The following is a 19,259-nucleotide window of genomic DNA, read 5'->3' as shown; positions in this document are numbered from 1 at the left end:
ACTAATGCACACATCTTAAAATTTATTCAGCAAATCTCTGTCAAATCTCTAATAGGCACAATGAACTGTAGAAGATGTTTTAGTGATAAATAAGGCAATGAACTGAATATCAAGAATGTTACAATGCAGTCAGCACCTCTTTTTATCTACTAATTCCCAGAATCAAAGCATAAATATTTAAATGAACTAGCAGGGAAATCTTTCACAATACCTCTAAGAAAAGTTTATCTTTTCTTAGGGACAATATTTGTGGGTTTTTTCAGTGTATCTTAACCATTCTAAGAAACAACCTACATAATAAGATTTCTATTTCGAAGGCAGTGGTGAATATGCTGCCTGATATTTTTACTTTTCACTTCCAAATGAAGCCAAGTTCTAAGTGTTCCTGTGATGGAAGAAAACCCACAACAGAAATTATTTGCTTTTTTTAATTTAATATGTTACAATTTCAGGTCATACTTTCCACAATGAAAACATGTCCACTTGTTGGCATGCTCCATTCTGGTTGAAATGACACAATCCTTTCAACCCCCTGAATTTAAAATTGAAATGTCTTTTTCTTCTTTCAGAAAAGAAAGAACCACACTATGATTAAAACTTCCCACAGTTGTTTTTAAAGTGCTTGAACTGAAAAAAAAGAAAAAAAAATGGTTCTCCTCTATTTTTATCTGAAATTACTCTCCCCATACAAACGCTGTGGCGGGCTCTATGAGTGGTCGGCAAGTTGTTATTTATAAAAGTAGCACTCCCTTCCCTCCCTTCCCCCAATCTTTTCAGGAGTAGAAATGAACAGCTGCCTTTGAGGATTCCCTACCTTGCTCCGCTGCCCCCTCCAAATACTGGTTCCTTTCTCTTTCCAAGCTGTGGCTTCCCCCTAACTGAACCGCACAGCACAGAATATCCTCTTAACCCCACATTAGTTGCTATAGGAAATTGAGTCTTCAGATGATATAATGTCTAAACAATATCACCTACTCAAATTTTAACTCAAAGCACTCTGAATTGCTTTGAAGTCATTATAGGTCCATCTATACAGCCTTTATTAGCCATTGTCATTATTAAATTATAGACTCACCTAATACTGAGCATCTATATTATGTAAGATACTTTACTAGGCCACGTGGGAGAAAACTTGTAAAATGATGCCATGACGGTCCTCTGGGAACCCATAGGATAGAAGAGGTCAATGCAAGTCTCCATACATCTAACACAAAACTACTGAAATCCTGGAACAGGTGGAAAACAAAAGGCAAAGGGAATGGGAGGATCCGGAGGAGAGTAGGAATTGTTGACATTGGCAAGGAAAGATTTCATTGATATTTTAGGATTCAGTTAACTGAAAGATCAAGAAGCACAAAAAAAATACAGAGACAAAGTAAAGAAAGACCACAATTCCAAAAAGCTAGAATACATATTGGCATTATTTTTTGGAATAAGGATCTGCCTAACAACATCTAAGTGTTTATAACTCTGAGGGGAATCCCTGGGAAACAGAATAAAGATTCATACAAGTCAAGTTTTAAAACACATTCATTGAAAGGCATCAAGTATATGTCCTCAGGGACCTGAATGGGACTAGAACTTTTAACTTATTTCTATTCTAATTTCAACAATGTATACTAATTGGTGCCACTCTCCCTTCAGACAAAGCCCCTTTGGTGGTCTGAACAGCTCAGGTTTAATGAAGTCACAATGAAGCTTTCACCATATTCTTACACAGCTTTGTCACATTCAACCTTCATTCCACAAACATTTGTAGAGCACCCACTACATGCAAGGCTCTGGGCTAAGAGAAATAAAGACAAATTTTTAAAAATCCTTCCCTTTAAGGAGCCCACAGTGGGAGAGCCTTCTTGTAAACAATTACCTGACACAAAATGGGAAAGGCATTAAAAAAGTAAGGAAAAGAAAGTGGAAAAACAAAGGAGCAGACATTTAAATGGAGGAGGGAAAGGAAGAAATATTCTAGTGAAACCTCACAGGAAGGTAACCTCTGAAGAGCATCTAGAAGTATGTCTGCCCTTTTTCTGGAAAAGTAACTAAATTTCTAGGAATGAAGGCAAAAGACAGGGCTTAAAGGGTCAAATTAAAAGAGTTAAACATGTTCTGTAAAGCTAAAGCTAAAAGCAGGAAGATAAATTAGGAGTTTACTCCAGTAGTTCAAGTAAGAGATCAAGAGAATTTAAACGGTGAAAATTGGAAATGAGAGAAAGGGATGGAGAAATGCCTCAAATGTATAACTGATTTCTTGATTACCAACCGCATATGTGAGGCTGAGAGATTAAGAAGAATCTGGGAGGATCTCCAGGTTTCTGAGTTGGAGAGGGGCTGGGTCCAGTTTGCCAGTAATGTATATTGAGCTCAATGGAGGTAGAACTGTTTGAGGTAAAAGAAAGTTGATTGAAGCTTAACTATTGAAGTACACATGGGTCATTCATATAGAGTCATACAGAAGATACCTGGAAAAATTTATGACATCCTGATCCCCACACAAAGTTTCATGGGGCAAGTGGAGAAAAGAATCCAGATTTGATTACATCTTCAACTGGACTAAAAATAAACATTTAACAAAAAGGTAGCTAGAAAACCCCAAAATATTTGGAGATTAAACAACACACTTCTAAACAACGCATGAGTCAAAGAAGAAATCTCAAGAAAAATTAAAAAGCATTTGAACTAAATGAAAATGAAAATACAACCTATCAGAATTTGTGGGATTCACTGAAAACAGTGCTTTGAGGGAAATAGAAGAAACCATGGAAGATCTAAAATTAATAAACTAACCTTCCACCTTAGTAAACTAGAAAAACAAAAGCAAATTAAATCCAAAGGAAACAGAAAAAAATGGAACAATAAAATTTAGAGCAGAAATCAATGAAATTGAAAACAGGAAATCAGTAGAGAAAATCAGTGAAACAGAAAGCCATTTCTCTAAAAAGATCAGTAAAATCAATAAGCTTCTAGTCAGGATAACTAAGAAAAAAGAGAGAAAACAAAAATTACAGTATCAGAAATGAAAGAGGAGAAATCACTACAGATCCCATGGATATTAAAAGGATCATGAAGGAATACTATGAACAACTCTATACCCACAAATTTGATAACCTAGATAACACAGAGCTATTTGGCAAAACTCACATAAGAAGAAATAGATCATCTAAACAGGTCTACATCTATTTTAAAAATGTAATCAATAAGTAATAACCTTCCAAAAAAGAAAGTACCAGGCCCAGAATGGGTTCATTGGAGAATTCTACGGTTAAGGAAGAAATTATACCAATTCTCTAAATCTCTTCCAGAAAATACAAGCTAAGGGAATACTTTATAACTCTGTCTATGAGAGCAGTACTACCCTAAGGACATCACAAGAAAACTACAGACCAATATCTCTCGTAAACATAGATGCAAAAATCTTCATCAAAATTTATCAAATTGAATTCCAACAATGTATAAAAAGATTTATATATTATGACCAGTGAGATTTATACCAGGTAAACAAGACTGGTTCTGTATTCAAAAATCAATTAATGTAATCCACACCAACAGAATAAAAAAGAAAAATCACATAATCATATCAATAGTTGCACATAAAGCACTTGCCAAAATCCAACACCCAATTATGATAAAAATTCTCAATAAACTATGAATAGAGGGGAACGTCTTCAGCTTGATATAAGAGCAGCAAAAATAAAAATCAAAAAACCCTACATTTAATGATGAGAAACTAGAAGCCTTTCTCCTATGATCAGGAACAAGGCAAGAATATCCCCTCTTGCCACTCTTTTTCATCATCATACTGGAAGTCCTAGCTAACACAATAAAACAAGAAGAGGAAATAAAAAGTGTACTGATTGGGAAGGAAGAAGTGAACTGTCTTTGTTCCCAGATGACAAGATTGCTTATGCAGTCAGTCTGAAAGAATTGACAAAAAAATGCCTGGAACTGATAAGCAATTATAGCAAGGTTTCAGGATATAAAGTTAATAGACTAAAGTCAATTATTTTCTTATATACTACCAATGAAAAGTGGATTTTGAAATTGAGAACATAATACCATTTAATCCCCCCAAAATAAAATACATAAGTATAAACCTAACAAAAATATGTACAAGATCTAAGCACATAAATATTAGAAAGAATTGTATTGTCCTACATATGGCTTTCTGCTAAGTTGAGAACCTTTTTTGTTTTAAGAATCATGTAGTATAACATATTCTTCAGAGTTTTAGTCCACATAATAAACCAATTCATTCATACATATTAATTAAACAGATTGAGTACTCAAGATTTACAAACAGCTGTGCTGGTAAATGAGAATAAAAAAAACAAATAAGAGGCAGTTCTGACCTTATTTAATTATGTTATTGAAGAGGAAAAGAAAGTGAACAGATGTCAAAGAGAAAAGTTTAGAGTGACATTTGGGCTTATCTTGTTTTTATATTGTTTTTTATCTCTCAGGGGTGAGGTATAAGAAAAACGACCTATACTGGTTAATGATGATTTAGAGGTTTCCCCAAAGAGGCACTGTTAACCAGATCAAACATGAGATGGACAAGCCCTGGGACGACCACCCCTCTAATGCAGTTTCTTCCCTAAGTACTACCTGAAAGGAGCAAATCTGTTGACCTAGAATCTGTTCTTTAGGGTGTAGGACATCAAACCAAGGATCTCTAACACAGGAAAAGTGCTTATCTTCCCATTAGAAGCACACTTCAAAGGATTAGGCACACACTTCAAAGAGTGTTTATGCTCCTGTCTCTTGGATGCCTCGGTCTAGTAGCCAGTACTAACACCCCATTAGCACCTCATTAGTCTAGGTTCAAGAATGCTGAAGAGTCCTGGACCTGGGAAGCATCCCCAGACTGAACTGAAAAGATTCCTTCATTTCTCCTACCAGTTTTGTAAATGCTCCAATGATCAGTCACCCCCCAAAAATAATATATATCTGAGTTCTAGAGTTGGTGTCAGGTAAATAAACATAGAGATAGGACAAATTTTATCATATATCCAAATCTAAGAGCACTTTGACAATACGTGTCTCTAAAATCCTTAACTAATAATGAAACTTTGTCCTGAACCTCAGACTTTTTTATTAACTTCTTGGTCTTTTCTGACGTGTAAATTCTGTAAATTAGAATTCTTGCTTGTACACCATTTAAGGCAACAATACATAGTATAATACCTGCAATACTGCAGGCACTGAAATTCTCATACTGTTCAAAACACTCTTTCCTCAAGAAAAGAAAAATCATCTCCTTAAAGATTCCATTATTAGCTCATGGAATCTGCTTCCATGGCATCCTCAGGAGGACCAGACCCTCTCTATAAAATTTCCCAAATGCATTTCACATAGTGCCCATCTAGCTGAATAGTCAAAAACACCAGCCTAAAAATCACCATGAACTATACAGGTGCCAGATAACTAAGATGTTCAGAAACTTTGTCAGTGTTATTTGAATGTTAAAAAAAGGTCAATAATCCTAATTTATTAAGGGAGAAAAAAACACGAGACGTCCTGATGCCATTCTGTTCTACAGTGTAATAGTTATTCTCTCTAGCTAAAAAGAGAACTGGAAATATATGACGAAAATGAAACTACTATTATCACTTTAAAGAATGTATATTTCTGATAAAACTGGTCAGGTACTTCAAACCTCATGACCTGGCTGAAAGGTCAAGTTTTCTATGGAATACTCAGCAGTGATTCCACTTGGAAATTCTAATTAATAAAGAATGAAAGAAAAAAATGTTATTAGATATGCGGTCTTGTGAAAACACATTCGTAAAATAGATGTCATGTCTGCAATTCTACACCAGTTGTATAATCTAAGAAGTAGATGGCCAATTTACTACTATGCAAATTCTCTTTTGTTGCTAAGGATCAGATGAACGATTTAATGAAAATAATACTAGTAAAGAAAGTAAATACATATATAATGGGGGTTACATTACAATGAAAATCAACAGTTTTTCTCACAGTCCCAATGTCACTTACCACCATTAACAGTTTCATCAAATGTTCCATTCATAAATCTATGTTTATTTTTTCTCAAATGAACACATACTTTATACATTGTTCTGAACTTCCTTTTTTATTTAATAATATATTTGAAGATCTTTCTATATTGATATAAAGATAGATATACATTTTCCTTTTTAATGGCTACATGGTATTCTACTGTTGGCTAACTCTACTTTGGGTTCTGTCCAGTTTAGTAAGCTAAATGTGAAATTTCTTTTTTTAGGAATGAGTTTCAATGTTGTGGTAGTTTTGTAAAAATAAAATAGAAGCCATTCTCTTCTCCATTCCAGAGCAATGTACATGGAGCTTTGACATCTTTTCTCAAGGTTTGAAGGATTCACAATTATAAGCCTTGCCCTTTTCTAAAGGGATAGCATTTTTTTTCCATTTTCTTCTCTGTAATTGTTCTGTTTGAGTTTCCCTCTCATCTAACATCAATTTTGGTCACATGTACTTTCCTAGAAAATCATCCATATACCCAGGTTTCCAAATATACTTGCGAAAAACAAAATTTCTTATACTTTCCTCTGTATCTGGTTATTTTCCCTTTGGTTTCTAATTTTGTGTGTTGGTGGCATCTTCTTTTTCTTTTTAGTTAGATTAGCTAGTGATTTATCTGTGCTACTGGGAGATTCATTTACATACTAGTTCTACTGTTTTTCTGTATTTTATTAACTTTTGCTATTATTTTTATTAAACCTTTACTTTAAAGATAGTTTTGTTGATCTTTTTCCTAACTTATTCTGTTACAAGATTATTTCATTTGTGCTCAAAGCCATGAATTTTCTCTTCAGCCTGGTTTCAGCTTTGTAACAAAGTTCTCAACATGTAGTACTTTAAAATTACTGGTATTTTCTATGTACCCTGTGACTTCAGTTCTGATTTTTGCTGTGGCCTAAAAATTGTTTGAGAGTTGTTTTGTTATTGTTGCTTTTAATTCTAGATGGTTGGGACTTTGTTATCCCATTTTTGTAATACATTTTTAGTTTCAGTGTACTGTGATCTATATTATACACTTTTTCTAGTTTATAGAATTTATCAATGCTTTCTTTGTGTTCATATATATGGTTGTTGGTTTATTTTTGATATTCCAAGAGCATTAGAAATGAGATTCTCTGATTTCAAATAAAGAAATTTGCATATATATTTATATATGTTTTATAGTTTTTTATTTTTATAGTTTATACATATATATAGTTTAGATTTCATCATCACATACATTTTAATGGAAGATGCACGGGTATTCTATTCCTTGCATTCTTTCATGCCTGAGATGATCTGCCTGTGTCCTTCATACTCAAATGGTTTGACTTGATCCAAACTTCTCAGGTTCTCTGGGAACAGTTTCCTTCCTCTATAATTTTCTCTTCTTTGATTCACTGCTTTCCTTCTATGGCCTCTTATTTCATAAAAGTAATACTGTTCTGAACCTGTTTGATAATAAGGAGAGTTGCATGTTTGAAAGGTTTTTTTCTATTTGTGAACATAATCCTTATTCTGATGTGAATTAATCACCTGCCTCATAATAACAAAACAACATGATATAATAATAACTTGAGCACTATGTGCAACTTTACATGGATTAAATACTACTCTTCTCTCTTTTGTCTTCAATATCTGCATACAGATCCCATGCTCATTCTTTTTCAGAAAATGATATCTTTGAATGGGGATAGTTTTTTCAGGACCAGCTAAGATTGTGTGGGAGGAGCCAGGGAGGAAAATTGGGACTGCAAGTATTTTGAATTCAAATGCATTTTCTCAAAGTACTTTCTCACTAATTTTGAGGCCTATGGGTATCTCCAGTTACATGGTTCAAGTTGCTAGACCTCCATTTTTCCTGTCCTCATGCTCCAACACAGAGTGAAGAGGATTTGCTAGGGCACTGTGAAGCATCTGTGGGTGTCGATAACCATTTTATTGTCTATCCTAAAAATCATGTGTACATTTTTATATGCATTTTATATACACATACCACAAGCTGTTTGTAAGTGTTACTAATATAAAGAATGTATGGTACACAAATAGTAATTAAAAATATTATAAAGTCCATACAGTCAGTTGATCCTCCCAGAATGCTTTTATTAAGTTTTTCCAAACTTGTACTCAGCCTACGGTTGTGACTGACAAACCAGTATGGTTCCATCACAAATGCTGGATGATATTTTCATTTATGTTAGTAAGTAAGATGAAAGTGAAACCGCAAAAATATGTATCTGGGAAATTTGCTCTTTCATCAATGACCTGAGTGACTTATTTGATGAACCAAACAGTAGATTCAAATACTAGAAAGATAATTCCTCAGTTTTTGTGCTATAGACATACACTGTCAATTTAATCTGTTATTAACATGTTCTCCATCATTGTTAGTCTAAACAACAAATAAAACAATAAACCAAGTGCCAATATGTAGCACTTGCTGTGTTTCATGGTATAATACTCCCATGATGACTGATATCAATGCTGACCTCATGCTGTGGTCAGCATGCTATCTCTGACTGCAGGGTTGAAAAGAAATGTGTGGTAGGGCACTTTTATATTATGGTTTTCAACAATCATATGCAATCAGTGTAAATACCTCAATGCAATCAGTGTAATAGTAAAATATGCTAACTAAGGGGTGATGAATTTTGAGTACTTAGTGCCTTTGTTTTTAATATAATTTATTGTTAATTTAACTTTTAATGATGACTGTGTTTAACAGTCAACTTGCAAAATTTCAAAATTTACTAACTGGCTCTACAGAGCAAACGTAAGCTGGCTCCAGCACGCCGCAGAGGCCTTCAGCTGCCTGTGCTTCCCTACGAACTCTGTCCTCTAACATCCTTCCTCTTCCTAGTGGTCAGCCTGCTTGTCACAAAACAGTGTCTAAGTAATCCTGTGTTGACACCTTGACCCTGCTCCTTGTCGGCCGTGTAAACTTGAATCCAGTCATCTTCCTGCGGCCAAACCAAACCCTCAGACTGTCCTTCCAGAAAGAGATCCTCAGCTGGGCCTCCTAAGACTGGGCCCCCAACTTGTAAAGCACTCTGCTTACTGCCAGAAATCAGAGATACATGTGCCAAAAGACTGAGGCTATCTCAATTTGGTCCTAATTTCACTGTTTTTGGTATCTCTACTTTGTTATCATGGTTTGCCTAGTTGAGCATGCCTACTTTTATTGAAGATAGCCTTTCTTATTCATTTTTCACCATTGTTGTCTTTTATTATTTCAAGGAATAAATTGGGATGCAAACATTTTCTCTGCCATCTTCCGTCAAAAATCTGCATTTGGTCTTAAATTTAAACATTTTTCATTTGAGCCAAGTTCCTCTTTACAAGCAATGCCCTTAAGATATGTAATCCATAAGCAACACGATAAGAAAATTAACTATGGCAGCACCAAAATAAATGCCCCTCACAAAAGGAAGTGCTGAGTATATAGAGAATGATTACAACAGTGAAAAAAATATCTGTATGTCAGGACATTTGCCAATCACACACAAATGCTTAAAGAACACGATTTTTAATCCCCAGCTGAAATGCATTAATACACATTGTTTAAAGATAAGAAAGAAGTAACTATCTGCATGTGTTTCCCATATGAATGGAAGAGACCATTTTTAAGGAGGGAAAACAAGGACATTGATTCACAATCAAGTCATTCCAAAGTGGTGGATTCTGTAGTATTCATTCTCTGTGTTGAATATTTACAATTAAAAAAAAAAAAAAAAGATAGGCCACATCATACCACAAAGTCTTCTATTTGCCGAAAGGCAACATGTCATTGGACAGAAAAGCACCAGAGGAGAAACAGAGGTATGGGATTAACATGCTCGGTGTTTCTTAAAGTAAGGATTTGTTTGAGAGCAGTTTGAGATATATTCTACTATTAACGTAGAGATACTTGAAGAAATGTCCATTTTGGCCTACATTGGTTCTTCAGAATTTTTTCAAATTTTTCGAATTTTCCAAATGAGAGAAAAAGGACAATATGACCTAGAGCAAGAGAAAGAGAAAAGTTTGTTTCTGGGAAGGATGGGAAAGGACCCATGGGACAGCAACCACTCATTCAATGTGAAACTACTTATCAGGCCAAAAGCCGGCTATCTTCCCACAGGAAGTTGTTGGAGGGGAGTGCTGGCAAGTCTTATCTTCTAAAGGGGAAAGATGGTCCCCAGAGTAACAATGATTCCATCAAGTTTTCACTGAAGAGTTTCCAGATAAATAATGTTTTTCCACAAATAATTTGCTCTCGAAAGGCAGCCCCCAGACATGGGAAGCAGCAGGAATGGCGAAGGGCCATGGAATTTTCTGAACATGAATGGTAAAGAATGTAAGTCTTTGTAATTGAGAAATGAGATCACTTTGAAAAAATAAATGTCTAGAACCAGGGCTATTGCACAAGTAAGGCACGTTTTTGGAGCCTCAGAAAAATGCATTCTCAAGGTTAATCTCTACATCTGTTTCCAGAGGCTTCATTCAAAAGTTGACACTTTTGTTAAAAGAACACCCTAGTGCCGACTGAGACAAGCAGCAATGTACTAGTGACTCATAAATCTGTGGGAGAGAGTGTGTACACTGCAGCACCCTCATTAAACCCCCCGCAACCTCTCCTTGTCCCTGAAATCTGGAGGCTCAAAGAGAGAAAATAAAAGCAATATAGAGTGTGAGAAGTAGCCTAATATATAAAATAAAAGACAAAGGCAGCCTGGATTAGGCCAGGGAGCCATCTAAATGGCTGAAGGCTTCTTCAGGCAGAAAAAGGCTCCACTGTTCCTGAATCAATTGCTTCCTATTCACAGGCTCACTGCACAGGACTAAATTCAAAATGGCTCTCATGAAATTCTTGCCAATCCTGTGGTCTGGTTTTAGGCTCTATTTTTCCCTTTCTTTTTAAGACCCGAGGATGTAAGTATGTATCAGTGCTGTAACCTTGCCAGCATTCACTGGAATGAGTCAAAGGGACCTGGCATTAAATCACAGGGATTTGAGTTGCTAATAAATACAGCAGGCCCCGTTCATTGTTGATTAATTCTGACTGAAATCTAAACACCAAACAACAAGCAATCTTCTGAACTGCACTGGTACCCATTAGTTTGATGTGTTTATTAGACAGGGCTGTGTTCTTTCAAGTTTATTAACAACAGATTAAAAAAACTGCAAACAAATCTAGTTTCTTTTTATGACTTAAAAGTGTGAGTACCATTTACTAATGTTTTTAAGGTTTGACAGTAGATCCAAACAAAACTAAAACATACCATCACGTCAAATTAAGATCTTGGTACAAAGTATGGATGGTTATTGTCAAGGTGCAGCTCCCATTATTCAAATTATCAAAATTTCTACTTAATTTTATAACTTCTGGAATTCTCATTTGTTAAAACTCCTCCTTGAACTGGGATTTAAGTGATATCATAGGGTGAGATGTAAAAATCTTTACAAGTAATTTGATTTATTGCATAATTTTAAAGATTACAGAGTTATGAAGATATCCTCCTGGTATTTGAATGTATTTACCATATGACAGAGTTCCTGTAGATTACTTCTGAACTGGGCCAACTAACACAGGTTGTGAATATGCTGTATATTATTTATTAGCAGTGCTTGCAAGTAAAAAAATTACAAAAAATGTACAGTGGCCAAAGTAATCAACGGTGCCTCACTCTCAAGGATTCAATAGCTCAAAGACCACAAGTACAAAATTTCAAACTTTTTAAATGTATTAACTCTAACAATACCTTAGTGAATCCTTGCAAATTTTCCAAGGTGTATACTTTTAATAATTAGGTAGAAGACACAGAAGTCTCAGAGTCTCAGAAAGGCCGTTACTGCTATTTCAAGTCCACCAGGAAGCAAAGGATACAGAGACACATAAGCCATATTTATAGCCCCAGGACAATTACCATAAAGGATATTTACCTTAATTTAAGCTGTCTAAAGACTATAAACAGACTTTACTGGCATAAAGACCATATATTTATGTCCTGTTAATAGTTTTTACAAACCATGTCATTTTAAATAACTCTTTAAATAATGTGTGAAGGGAAATAGTTTTCAAGTTTTGGCTAAACAGAAAACTTCTCATCAAATCTAGAGCCTTGGGAGAACTATAATGTCTGAGGTCATCTGAGGCAACATCTTGATTGGAAAGGCCTCCCATCAGTGCATCTGCTGTTGCATTCACAAAATATTCCAACCCAAATCTGTCACTCCAATATCTGGATTTTCCCCAGAGCTTCCCAGACCACCAGAGCTCAGCTCCGCAACTCTAAAATTAAATCATTACCTCCTTTAATCCTAAATCATGTTCTGTTAATTTTTACAGCATGTCAACTGCTAAGCTTTTATTCTCTGCTTTTTTATGAATGCACAAAAACCACAATAGTGAAGATCAGAAAACAAGCATAATAGATTATAAAATTGATAGGTCTATTCAAGCCAAACGTTACTGTTATTATGGTGGTATTGGTGATGAATACTATTATGTGAGCCAAGAGTTATGTTTGATTTTATGATATCTATAAACAAATTATTTTTAACAAAAGAAAGGATTGTAAACATGTCCAAGACCATATGCTATGATAAATACAGCATTGTGCCTAGAACAGTAAAAAACCAGGCACCTCATTAAAAAAATCATTGCTATGTTGCATCTAGTATGTGCCCCCATGAATAACTGATTGATAATTGACTAAACAGAGCAAAAAGAAGAGAAAGGGCATAGAGAAGAGGGTAGTGGAGGGGTAAAGTGGGGAGAAGAACAAACAAAAGAAAGGTGTATTGAAGCTTATTATAGTAATATAAATCAAATAATATTTTCAATAATAGTGAATCAAGAAAATGAAAGAATGAAAGGCTAAATGACACTGATTATAAAAACTAATCACTGAATATTATGCCTCTATCCATTAGAGAATTAACACTTCAAACAAAATCTTGCATTCTCAATTTTTTGAAGAACAGACTTTGGAGAATGGGTCTAATGTTGACAGATGGATATAAAGGGGAGACCATTCTACATAAAACAAAGGACAGGTCAAAAGAATGGGTGGAAAATCAGGGCACCATGGGAAGTAAGTCTGGCAATTTTGTATAGGGCTACGTTACTTAAGGACCTCGGATGCCAACCCAAAAATACCATTTAGTTTTTTGATAGGGGAATTTTGTTTCACACAGGATCAAGGAAACCTACTAGATGAATTTCCCATAAACCTTCCCATTCTACATCTATTTTGAAAGATAACAAGAAACTAGTTACACCAATCTATTCTCCAAAAAGTTGACAGCAGAATTAATGAAAAGACTATAAGCTGTGAGACAGATGAACTGATCCAGAAAGAAATCTAGATAAAGAATGAGTCAGAGTATCTTAGAACTGCATGTATAGTTTCCTCCTAAAATTACACTAAGGGCAAGTTTATTATAGATCTGTTCTCTCAGCTGAAAGTGAATCTTCTTCTAGGTCCATTAACTATTTATTGAGTGCCTTTGATACACTGAGTACGGTGCTCCTAGCCTTGAAGTGCTGTTATTAACTGCCACCCTTTCCTGATCTCCAGTTTTGTTCTAAACTACCACTTTGAACCTCTGCTTTGACATTTAACACATTCTGCCTTTCAAGGTGGGTTTTTTTTTTTTGGAGAGGGTGATCATTGTTATTTATTTTTTATGCCACACTATATTAAATTTAAAAATCCTCAAAAACAAAGAGTTTGTCTTTAGGTCCTCCCTCCAACTGTCTAGTACCTGGCACAGAGAGAATGCTCAGTGAGTACTAGTTGAATTAAATAAAGACACAAATTGACTTTTAGAGAATGAAATACAAAATGCAAAATCCACTTCAGCTAAAGCACAAATCACAAAATATGTGGAGGACTCCCTGGGGAAGGAACAAGAAGAGGTGAGGGGGAAGTACTGAGAGGACTCTAGGGTTACAGAAAGTGCCAGAAAAGTAGCCACCTCAGAGATGAGGAGCACACTCTGCAGTGCAAAACCTAAAACCCATTGTTTTCAAGAGTTGGAAGTGTGTGTTCTGTCTAGTCTCAGGATTTCCCTGTACCTGGTTTGGTTCCAAGAAGTAAAGGAGAAGGGGACCAATGAAAAAGTCACACAAACAGGCCATATTTGCAAGGGAAAGGGAAGGAGAGGGAAGACTTTGCATTATAAAGACACACACACACAGGACTTCCCCAGATATCTGCCCATTTCCATTCCTTTGGTAAAGGCTAACCAAAGTTATGCACAAATGCCTGAGCTCTAATACAAATTCCAATCATCCTAAAGCTAGCCCTGACTACTCTTCCATATGAGCCTCCTACAGATAGTTGGCCCCAGATAAACTCACCTCATCCAAAGACAGGTTATCAAAAAGAAAACATCCAACTCAAAGATCTGTCACAGAAAAGCAGTAAAGGAGCAGCAAATGAAAATGACAGACACAGGCTAATCTCCAGAAAAATCTGCCACTGGGGAGATGAATAGTGAGACTGGACAATTTCGCCATTAGTTTGAAAACGCCATGGATTATTTTAATGGTGTCTGCGATGCTAAAGCACAAAGCTGCACATATAAAATGCAAGAATGCAAGGAACAGTGAAACTACTGGAGCAAATGAAACATGAACGTGCAGCCCAAGGAAGGAAGAGAGGAAAAAATGAGGTTATCACAGAAATGAATGCAAAATTAGAAGGTGTGTGATGGAAAATGGACACTGCTTGAGTATAGAAAAGGAAACAGAGGATAAAAGGAGGAAATCAATCCCCCAAAATGGAAATTAAAAGATAAAAAGGATTAGAAGAGAAAATGATAGCTAGGGAAAGTAGTGAAACGTAAGTTTTCATAACCCAAGGAAGAAAAACTAAAATAATGGAATCACACATATACTTATATATAATTCAAGAAACCTTTCGGAAATAAAAAAGAACTTGAATTTGTATGCCAAAGAATATGTGTCCCAAGAAAAACTGGCCCATAACTACCATCAAGTAGATTGTAACTAGTAAAATTTAAAGAAAACAAATTAGGCATTGGGAAACCAGACAAAAATAGCAGGTGACATATAAGGGGGGAAAAAAATCAGTCTGGCATACTTCTCAAAAAGCAAGATAGGCAAAAAGACAGTGAAGTCTGTTTACAGGAGAAGGTAGTGTGGATGCAGCTATAACACATCTAGAAGACAGGGTTGCTACATCCATATCCTCAAGGAAAGAAAGTGACACTATGATTTTTCACCCCAACTACTGTTCAAGGATAAAGACAATAGACAATTTTGCACATGTGAAAAAACAAGGAATATTCCTCAGGAATTTCTGGCCCCCTCCCTTTTCATTCAAGGAGATTCTGGATAAAGTGATTCAGAGAACACTGTTTCAGCCTGGAAATGAGTGGCAAGCCATGACTTGCAATTATAGTGAAGTATGCTGAATGCTGAACCAGTCACTGTTCCCCAGACCTAAGTCACTTGCAGGCTGGGCTCCAGCACACTGCTCATGTCTCCCAACACTGTAGGTAGCAGGACCAACTAACGACTGCCAAAGATCACTTCAGATCAAACCATCCCATTAACGAGTCCAACTCTGCTACCGAGTTTGGTAGCCACACTGCTTCACAGCCTCTACCGCCCTGATTCCATCACACATTCCCATTGAAATAAGGTGGACTATTTCCAGCAAGTGGACTATTTTGAGGGCAGCATCTCACACCTTCTTCCTGTATAGCAACCACTATAAATGCAGCGGCCGCTCCAGTGATGGGCCCTCACCACGTGATTTCTTGATGGGATGGTATAAAGAATATACTCTGGGCCCTTTTACGATGTATATCTAGGAAGTGCGTGAGTGGGTTGCCTATGATAAATCCACTCCTAAATCTTTGGATTCCTGCATTAATGTTTTACCAAGGAACTTATGGCACCTTCATCTGTTAGTTTAGGAGAATACTCATGTCTCAAGCCAACTAACTGACACAGTTAGAACCAGACACAAATTCTCAGGCATGTATTGAATTCACAATTTCTGGTAAGTACACCCATATTGATGAGGCCTGAAAATTATGTTCCTTGTTTCCTGGTCTAGCATCATTATATTCTATTTCATGCCTTTTCTTGAGATTTCTTCTACTATACATTAGCTAAATCTTGGAATGATTTTGTTATGTAAACATCTCATTACTGGTCACATCTGTACTTATCTCCTTAAGGCATGTTGGGATTTTTAGGTGTGAAGCTGTCAAGGGGTGACATACACAGAGTATGTGGGGAGCAGACAATCCCTTATGAGCTAGTGACCCCGACTGAGGCACCACTAGCCTCACCAGACTGGTGAGGGCTGCTGCTGCTGGTTAGGGCAGCACAGAGCCATTGGTGATTCAAGGTAATAAGATTTATCCAAATCCACCCTAAAAACCATCTTTCAAGTCTCAGGTTCACTTTTTCCCTATCAATATTTTTAGTTCTTATGAGAGATCTGGAAAAAGCTTAAATTCATTGGAACCCACAGGCTCAAACTCTTTTTCTCAGCTACATTAGCCTTTCAGCTATAAGGAAAGAGCTTCATTTAGAGGAAAGAAGTCCCTGGATCCAGGGCCTTGAGCCAGGAACTTAGAATCTTAAGCCTGTCATTACTGCCCTTAGGTTCTTTAGCACAGCCAGAAGCAGCTACTCTACCTCATCCTGAGTTTTCATTACTATCCTAGTTGCCTGACATAGTAATGGACACTTGATCTGACAAAATGTACATGTGACAGAGCACCTGGTTCAAGGATATCACTGTAATACTTTAAGTAACTGTCTTGCCACTATATGACATGAACTACTAATGTCTCATTTTCCAATGGTAACCGGATTGCATTCGAAGTAAACAGGGCCTCATGGGAAGTAAAGTCAACCTTCAAACAATTTCAATTTCCAAAGTGAATTGAGATGATCCTGGAATGCTTGGGGATACAGATGCCTAAAGGAAGAAAATAAAAATACTTTTAAGTAAAAAGTAATACTATCCTAGGCCTAAAATGTTTTAAAGAAAAAAGAAAAAAATAGCAATACCTTAAAATAACAATGAGAATGGAAGCTGAATTCTCAAACAATGGAATAGATTCAAAATTACAAAAGACAACCAACCCAGAATGCTATACCCATAAAAAATATCCTTTCAGAAACAAGATGAGAAAAAGAGAATAAAAAAGAGACAGAGAATTCTCCTCTAGCTTCTTTGAAAATTTTTAGATTGAGATCTTTAACTACCTGAAACTGATTTCTGTGTGTAGTGTGAGGTAATATTCTGATAGCACTATTTTCTTTTTAATAAACAAACATCTCAACACAATTTCATATATTTATGAAAATTTTATGTATTTATGAAAAATGTTCTTACCCTGCTGAGGGGCCATCCTATTGCTATCATAAATAATGTCCATAAATGTATGGGTCTATTTCTGGGCTCTTTTTTGTAGTTCCACTGGTCTGTTTATTGCTGTGGCCATAACAAACTGAATCAACTACTATAGTAAGTTTGACGGGAGGCAGGGCAAGTCACTGCACATTATTCACCATCAAAAATACCTTTGCTCTTCTGAACCTTGGCACTTGTACATAAATCTTAAAATCAGCTTGTCAAATTTTACAATAAGAAAGTATTGGAAGTTTGATTCTTCCAATCCTTGAGCATAATAAATGTCTCATTTTATTGAGATTATTTATGTCTTTCAATAATAAATTTATAATGTATTCCATAAAGATCTTACATAAAGTTTATAAGGTTTATTTCTAGGTACCCGATACTTCCCCACTGTTGTTAAGTGATATTTTAAATTTTCATTTACTAAATGCTTGTTGTTGATTTATAGGAAAGCAATTTACTTCTAAATTGATTTTATATGCAGCAATCTTGAAATGCTTCCATATAAACTGACAACTTAGCTGTGGATTCTTGGGAATTTTTCCTAGGTACACAATTAAATCATCTTCAAACAATACTTTCCTTTTCACCTTCCTATCCCTATAAAATTGTTCTTTTTCTTGCCTTACTGAACTATGATTACTAATACATAGTAAAATGTCCTTGTTTTATTCCCAACAGTATTGAGAATGTTTTCAATATTTCACCATTTAATATATTTTTCCCAGAAACACTTTATTAGGAATGTCTTCAATTCCCAATTTGCTAAGAGTTTTTCCCATAACTGGCTATTGAATTTTATCAAATGTCATTTCTTTCTCATTGAACTGATTACATGACTTTTCTCTCTAATCTATTACACACTTTTTCCAATGCTAAACCAAACTTGTATTCATGGGAAAATCACAACTTGGTTATGAAATTTTTTCTAATATATTATTGGTTTTGGCTTACTAATATTTTGCATAAGAACCTAGTATTTACACTTATGAGTGAGACTGTTCAGTCATTGTTATTTTTCATATTCTCTTTGTCAAGTTTTTGTTGTGAGGGTTATGCTAGACTTGTGAATAGCTGATTTTCAACTTTTATATGCCTTGGAATAATTTGCACAACATTGAAATTATTAATTCTTTAAGGGTTTCCAAGAATTTTTCAGTTTTAAAAGCCTGCTCCTTGAGATTTCTTTGTAGGAAAGTTATTTTTTTTTTTAGCTACTGGTTTGATATCTTTAATAGTTATGCTATTATTCCAGTTTTCTTTTCCTTCTTAAGTAAGCTTTTCAATGCATTTGGCCATTTTATCTAAGTTTTCAAACAGTTTGGCATAAAGTTACTGAGAGCAGCTTTTTATTATTTGTTGTTATTCACAGCATCAGAAACTTGTCACCCTTTTCATACTTTTTATTAGCTATCTGTACCTTGTCTCCTTTTTTGCCTTGATAACCTAACCAGATATTTGTCAATTTAGTCTCAAAAGAACAGAATATTTACTTTATTAAATTCTCTATTGAATTTTATTTATTGTCCCATATATATTTCCTTTCTCCTGTTTTCTTTGGGGTTATTTCTCTAACTTCTTGAGATGGAGCTCTATTTTTATCCCTTCTTTTATGATAAAAACATTTAAGACTTAAGTAACACTAGAGCTGAATTTCACAATATTTTATATGTAGTAATTTTTATGATATTCACTTTTTATTGTTTTCTAAAAGAAAATGATTTTTTATTTAACTCATGAAGTATTTAGACATATTTTTCTTTATTTGAGAAACATGGTGTATTTCTGGTTATCTTTTTGCTATCAATTTCCAACAACTGCTTTAATGTCAGAAATGGGTCTGTATGACACCTATCTTTAAAA

At 35.3% G+C, this 19,259-nt stretch overlaps 1 long non-coding RNA gene across 3 annotated transcripts in view; it reads right to left on the bottom strand.

Moving 5' to 3' along the window:
- LOC118930950 (uncharacterized) overlaps positions 1-19,259 on the bottom strand; it is a 382,945-nt gene that overhangs the window by 129,000 nt on the left and 234,686 nt on the right. The window lies entirely within an intron of this gene.

The sequence above is a fragment of the Manis pentadactyla genome, chromosome 5, assembly GCF_030020395.1.
Source record: "Manis pentadactyla isolate mManPen7 chromosome 5, mManPen7.hap1, whole genome shotgun sequence".
Lineage (NCBI taxonomy): Eukaryota > Metazoa > Chordata > Mammalia > Pholidota > Manidae > Manis > Manis pentadactyla.
This window is presented reverse-complemented; position numbering and strand designations above follow the sequence as displayed.